This window comes from Hemicordylus capensis, chromosome 4 (genome assembly GCF_027244095.1).
Source record: "Hemicordylus capensis ecotype Gifberg chromosome 4, rHemCap1.1.pri, whole genome shotgun sequence".
Lineage (NCBI taxonomy): Eukaryota > Metazoa > Chordata > Lepidosauria > Squamata > Cordylidae > Hemicordylus > Hemicordylus capensis.
The window spans coordinates 71,046,929-71,054,730 of NC_069660.1; positions in this window are offsets into that span (position 1 = coordinate 71,046,929).

Sequence of the window (7,802 nt, forward strand, 5' to 3'; positions counted from 1 at the left end):
AGGTGCTATGTTCTCTGAGGAGAGCAAGCACATGCAGGGCACAGCAGGGTCATGTTCAGAGCAAGGTTGCCACTCAATCTACCACCAACATACTGACTGACCATTCCTGTGGGTATCCCTGTGTTCCGTTTTTTTCTGCAGAGGAACATAATGAATGTGGGGAGGGCTTTCCCCTAGATCGAGAACTCCAAGCATTTGAGGGTTTGGTTGAGAACCTTGAAGGCAGGGTAAGTGGGGGATATGGTTAGCCACCACATCAGCAGCAAAGGTCCTGGTTAACAGGCACAAAATAATATAGAAAATAAGAAGGGTAGATACTGAAATGCAGACCCAAAATACAAAAAACAATGAAGTACCTGGTAGATAATTGGATGTTTTATAGTATCAATAGAAAGAGAATGTATACATTGGTAAAGGATGAACATATAATATGAGAACAATTGTAACTAATAATACTGTGACTAATATTTTCATTTGACTAAAGAAGCCTTCAAAACTTTGTTTGAGTGCCACACGTCTCAGCAATTTGTCTATTTAAGCATTTTGTTACTTGTATCATTACCCATTGGGTTACTTCATATTGTATGTTCATCCTTTACCAATGTATACATTCTCTTTCTATTGATACTATAAGACATCCAATCATCTACTGGGTACTTCATTTTTGTTTGTATAACGAACACAAAAGCCCAAAGAGGGCCTTGAATAATGAACTACTACTACTACTACTACTACTACTACTACTACTACTACTACTACTTCTACTAAAATGCATGTTTCAGAATTGAATGCTCTGCATAGTTTACACAGATACCACTGTGTGTTAGTTAAGCAAGTCTATAAAAATCAAATCTAGGATCCCTATTGCTTTAAGCTTGTAATAACTTGGCTCTGCTAAGTTGGAAACTTATTTCAGGTATTATGAAATGAAAGCATAACATTTCACCAACAGATGGTGCTCTACACCTTCTTACTACTAACTTATAGATTTCTTCAGTCTGAATAGTTCAGTCAAGTTTATGGGTCTGTCCAGATGGCAATAAACTGTGGAACGTTCAAAGCTTTCACACAACTTTTACTCCCTGTGCACACACTGCTGCAAGTTTCTGCATTGCTTCCTAGCCCAATCTTACACTGTGTACACATGCCGAGCAGGGATTCACACAATTTCCTCAGTGCCGTAAATACATTCTGAGAAGAATCCTACATTTCTGCTTTTGTGCTATTGGGGGAAAGGGTGAGTTCTTTTCAGAATGCAAGAGCTGGCAGACAGGTGGCATTGTGAAAATTGTGCAAGCTCCCTGCTCAGTGTGTGTACAGAGGGTAGGACTGTGCAAGGAATTAGTGTGGAAATTTGCAGCAGAGTAAGACTGTGCTTGGAACTTGCACAAAAGCTTTGAACATTCTACACTTTATTGCCACCCGAAAATGCCCTTCTTGCTTTTGTGACTTGTAAGGATTTAGTAAATAGGACCTAACTATGTGCAACATGAGAGTCTTGTGATTATTAGCTTACCGACTGTTTTCTGCTCAAGATGTTACAGGAACCTTTGGGAAAGAAAACTAACGTACAATCTCTTCCACATAGTGCCTACCAACTGAAAAGCTCAGTTCCAAGGTTGTGATCAACAACCCACTCAGCTGACTGCACTTAGTGGGACCAACTTGTGGCATGCTTCTTCCTCCCTCCCTTTTCAAAGACTCCTGTTCAAATAACCAAGCACACTGTTCTAACCTTTTGTTCTGCTTGAATGGTACTTCAAGGTCACAGCTGCACAGAGGCAGCCAAACCCATATAGGGCACGGCTCCTGTGACTTTAACGCTATAGAAGACAGAATGTTTGTCTTTCTTCCAGAAGGTGCTTCTGGCCAGTGTTTCCCCTTCTAGTGCACTGCTGCAGATGTAGGGGAAGCCACATTTCTAAAATTCTCACACCTATGTAGTTATTAAATGCATAGAAGACCTGCCTTGCATGGACAAGAACTGTAAAACTGTGCGGGATTAATTGTGGTACCCCCATCACTTGCTTTTAACTCGGGGGCAGTCCAAGATATTTTGCTGCCTCAGGTGAACAACGATATGGCGCCCTTTCATCTGCAAGTGGTTGCTCATGCTCAGCATTCTCAGGCCATGCTGCCAAGGTGGTGGTGATGACACACAAGCAGATTATGCCACCAGGCCAGGCAGTGGCAGGAGGATTTGTATTTGCAGCTGAGGAGATCACCTTACCCTGCCTCATGGAAGGGCCACCACTAAGTGTTGCATACCTTGCTATAGCCCTTCTACTTTCACCTTTCATCATAGCACCAAGACATTCGACCAGGTCCAGTTTCTGGGCAGCCTTTTCAAAAGCCAATAGCTATGCAAATACATTTTGAAAAGGGTATAATGGCATTATGGACTGCCCCTGAGTATTATAGCAGAGACAAAAATGGCAGGTGTTTGAATGGCCAGTACTAAAGCCCCAATCCTAAAAGACACTGAGGTCAAAGGAATATACTTGCACAAAGGTTCCTGAGAGCAGGGCAGTCACTTTCCTTCCTGACAAAGATGCTATACTGCATGCCAGGCTGTATTTCAACAAGTACAGCTTTTTGTAGCATGGAGATGCTTTGATAGGAAAGTTGCACCTGTTGAAATTTTGTATGCCCTGCAGTTGTTCAGAACATCAAGCAAAAAAAAAGGTATCAAGCCAATTTTAGAAGCAGTTCCATGAGATGGATGTGTACTTGAAAATGGATTTTGAATATATCCCTAATGAGGAAGATTAAGAATAGATATGATCAGATAGGAGATTCCTTCCATTTCATTACATCTAACAAGCCAAATACTGTCAATGAATATACATAAGACTTATTGTTGGTGGCCACCGGTGCTTGAACTGTCAAGTCCCAGCATAGCTGACTTGGCCGTGAGGTTGGAGGCTGTCCCTTCATATACCCTGGCATCGAACTGAAACTCTGCATGACAGGCCAGAGAGATTTACCTGAAATCCCTGGAAGTTTTGTGTCCTATAAACAAATCTCTGCATTTGGAACAGATATTACTATCCTTTCCTGTTCTGCTGTATATATTTGTCTATTTCTAGTATTAGAGGGTGAATCATGCCCAAGATTCCTTTCCCTAGGCAAAAAAGGAAAGAAAGAAAAAGTAAGGAGCCCAAGTTATTATCAACAAACATATTTTTTAGTGACAATGAAAGGATAGAGAACAATGGATTCCATTTGAGCTATTGAGGTCTTCATGGTCTCCTGAGCACACAACTTGACTGACAAAAATAACTTAAAATGATCAGCAAGCTGGCACTCTTTCTTGGGAAAGCCACCATGCCAGCCACCCCCATCCTACCAAAAGAATGTTAGTCTTTCTTTCTTAAAGATGAATGGAGAGGTGTGGTTTTGTATCTAATCTTGGTTTTTTACATAAATGCCAGTTTTATAACTGCTTCTCTCATACAAAGGTGCACCTAGATAATTTTGGAGCCTGGACCTAAAGGCCTTTGGAGCCTTCTCCCCTGAAAATTAAGCATAATCATGCTCGGCTGGGTGACCACACCACCCAGGGCAGACTAAAGAGGAGTGGGGGCCAGGGGCTGTGGAGGCTCTAGAGGTCCGGGGTAACAGTGCCTCTGTTCTCATATACACAGGGGAAACTTATGTGGATTTAACTAAAGAATTATTCCGTAGCAACTCCATTTTCTCCTTCTCTTTTCCCTCCCTTTTCCTTTCTGTCCACTCCCCTACACTCTCTAAAGGATCCTCCTTGGGACAAATAGGCCACCTCCAGCCTCTAAATAACAGTTGCAGGGGAGCAACAGCAGGAGAGAGGGCTGTGGACTTCCTGTGGACTTCCCAAAGTCATCTGGTAGGTCACTGTGGGAAACAAGACTAGCTAGGCCTTGGGCCTGATCCAGCAGGGCTGTTCTTATGTAAATGTCCAAACAAGCTGCAAAAGATAACTGGATAGGATACAAAACATCCCTCCCCTTTATAACAACCAAAAAATGAATTGATTTAAAATCTAGTGACAAAGACGTAAGTCTTTTAGGTGGTCCCTTGTCATGCACACTTCTCTTAAGTCTTTGGTTCTCTGACACAGGAGCCATTTGTTCTTCTGGTACCAAGGATTGTCCATCACATTCATCAGCCTCATCTAGGAGGTCAAAACTGAGGGCAAAATCAATTTCCTCTTCAGTTCCTCTCTTGAGATCAGACTTCCTTCCCTCTTGTCTCATAATATGCAGGCTGGAACATATCAAATGTTCCATCTCTTTCCATCATCCAATAGGACAGAATCTCCTCGGATTTTTATTGTTTTGGTCCAGAATATCAGGAACATCTCTTTCTCAGTAAGGCAGCCATACTTGAACATGTTGGGAGTAATTACTTATAGAGCAGAGTATTTCAGGAGCTAACTCACTTCCATTACAGCAGAAGTTAACAGGGTCTTGGAGGCTTGTAAATGATAAGCATGGAGATTTATGTAAGGTTAAACTTATCTACTTTATTCAGATGATAGAATCTATCATGATGATAGAAAAGACCTATATCTAACTTCTGGCTACATGGTACATGGTGGTCAGAGAGAGACCTACAGAAGCATGGTATTCAGAGAAAGAGAGCTAGAAGCATTCTGAGAAGAAGAAGAAGAAGAAGAAGAAGAAGAAGAAGAAGAAGAAGAAGAAGAAGAAGAAGAAGAAGAAGAAGAAGAAGAAGAAGAAAGTCACTCCCAGGATGTTCTTGAGTACACTCTATCAATTGAGGGGTCATAGAGGCAGGGATAAACAGGAAAGAGAAGGAGACTCTGGACTGGGTCTCATGATCAGTGAGACCCGGTTTTAACCTGCCCGCTCACAAGTGGGCACGGAGCCCTGGGTGGCTGAATCAGCCGCCCACACGATGGCCGGCCCCGAGATGGAGCCGGCGGGGGTGGGGGGAGCGGGGGCTGCGCGGCCCCCACAAGCCCCAGTATGCCCTGTGTGAGTGCGCAGGGCATACTGGGGAGACCCCTGAGCCGGGAGGCAGCTTTTCGCCTCCCGGCCGGGGGTCTACTTGTGAGTAGGTGCAGCGCGAAGCCGCGCCACAGCTACTCATGATGGTAAAAAGCAGGTTTGCTGGAGCGCTCGCTCCACAAACCTGCTTTTTAACAGCGGTTCTCGAGCGGGTTTGCCACTCAAGAACCACCGGGCTCAGCTGCAAGCCCGACGGTTCTTACGGTCACCAAAAATTGGGTTAGCCTATGCTAGCCCAATTTTTGCTGATCGTGAGAAGCGCCCCTCTGACTATATCAACTCCAAATGCCCCTAGTGGTCATTAGGGTTACTGATGCAAAAGGTTGATGCCATCTGGAGCTGAATCTCCAACAGGACGAAGTCCCCACCTGAAATGTTCAGTTTCACATGCTATTTCTGATCCACATAAAATTTATATTTTTGTTGCTTCTCCCTTACCTGATCACGAATCTCTGCATCCTCAGGGTGGGTTGGCACAGAAAGCCTATCAGTTGTTGCCATTGGGTAGGTTGGGCAGTAGTCCTCTCAGTAGTTCAAAAGGTGATTTTCCTGTAGTGGAATCAGGAATAGTTCAATAAGCAAATGGAGTTTCACGGATTGCCTCTTTCCAGCATTGTTGTTGTGTAGTAGCCAGTTGTAGTACCCAGTTGTAAACTTTCTTTTCACTTATCAGCGTGGTGTAGTGGTTAGAGTGCTGGACTAGGACCGGGGAGACCCGAGTTCAAATCCCCATTCAGCCATGAAACTAGCTGGGTGACTCTGGGCCAGTCACTTCTCTCAGCCTATCCTACTTCACAGGGTTGTTGTGAGAAGAAACCCAAGTATGTAGAACACCTCTCTGGGCTCCTTGGAGGAACAGCGGGATATAAATGTAAAATAATAATAATAATAAAATAATTATTTGTTCTTTCTTTCCACTAAATCATTCCCTCAAGGATGGCACAAGGAAACAGTCTTGTGTTTTATCCTATGGTTATGCAAGAGAAGGGGACAGGTTCATGTGTGGATCGGTAACTGGTTGAAGGACAGGAAACAGAGAGTAAGAATAAAGCGACAGTTTTCACAATGGAGGTAGGCAGGAAGTGGGGTCCCCCAGGGATTGGTACTGGGACCAGTGCTCTTTAACTTGTTCATAATGATCTAGAAGTTGGCGTAAGCAGCAAAGTGGCCAAATTTGCAGATGACACTAAACTATTTAGGGTAGTCAAATCCACAACAGATTGTGAGGAGCTGCAAAAGATTTCTCCAAACTGGGAGACTGGGTGACAAAATGGCATATGCAGTTCAATGTAAGCAAGTGTAAAGTGATGCACATTGAGGCAAAAAAAACCCCCAACCACTTATACACTGATGGGATCTGAGCTGTTGGTGACTGACCAGGATAGAGATCTTGGGGTTGTGGTGGAAAGCTCACTGAAAGAGTTGGCTCAGTGCGCGGCAGCTGTGAAAAAGGCCAATTCCATTCTAGGGATCATTAGGAAGGGGATTGAAAATAAAACTGCTAATATTATAATGCTCTTATACAAATCTATAGTGTGGCCACATCTGGAGTACTGCATACAGCTTTGGTCACTGTATCTTAAAAAATGTATTGTAGAACTGGAAAAGATGCAGAAGAGGGCAGCCAAGATGATCAGGGGCCTGGAGCACCTTCCTTATTAAGATAGGCTCCAGCATATGGGGTTCTTTACCTTAGAAAAGAGGCAACTGAGGGGATACATGATCAAGGTATATAAAATTATGCATAGAGTGGAGATAAACATCTCTTCAGTCCCATGAAACTGAAGGTTGGGAAATTTAGGACCAACTAGAGGAAGTATTTTCACACCACACATAATTAATCTATGGAATTATTTGCCATGGGATGTGCTGATGTCCACCAGCTTGGATGGCTTTAAAAGGGGCTTAGACAAATTCATGGAGGACAGGTCGATCAATGGCTACTAGTCTGGTGGCTGTGGGCCACCTCCATCCTCAGAGGCACGATGCCTCTCAATACCAGTTGCAGGGGAGCAACAGCAGGAGAGAGGGGCATACACCTTTAACCTGAGAAAGAAAATGCAGAATCTCCAGTATAAAGACCGAGGCTGTTTTGCCATGCATTTCGGACTGCTATGGGACTTTTTTTGCTGCATTTAAAGCTGCAAAAGAGGAATTTACAGAGAATCAGAAGCTGGAAGCTCTGTTCCTAAGCATGCTCCCCAGCTATAGCAATATAATCGGCCAATTGGAAACCCACAACGCTCTAACCTTTGAGAGAGCTGTGGAAACTATCTCTGCTGAAGCAAGCAGAAGACAAGTTTTGAATTATCGATATGAAGGTGAATTGGCAAATAACTTTGCTCTTAAGGCAACAATTGGCCATTCCAGAGGAAACCCAAGGTGGGGAGGGAATGCAGCAAGAGGAAACCGCATAGGGCCCCCACATTTGCATACAAAGAGGTCTGGCTCCATTGCCAAAGGAACTCAGTCCAGAGAGAGAGAGAGGTCACATGACCGCCAGCAGGGAGACTGCTCCTGGAATGAGGCCAACTGTGACTAATGCCTTTAGATGTTTTCTGTGTAACCAATTTGGCCACAAGGTGGCGAACTGTCCCAAGAATCAGACAAAGAAAGCTGACTTTACAGAAAGAGATTCAAATAAGAATTTCAGTGTGTGCCTGATGCAAGGTGATGAAAAATTTATTCTGGACACAGGTTCCATGGTCCATATTTCTAACCACTTAAATTTCTATACTGAACTGTTTGATATCCCTGAAGAGATTGTTCATTTGGGCAATAATACTACAA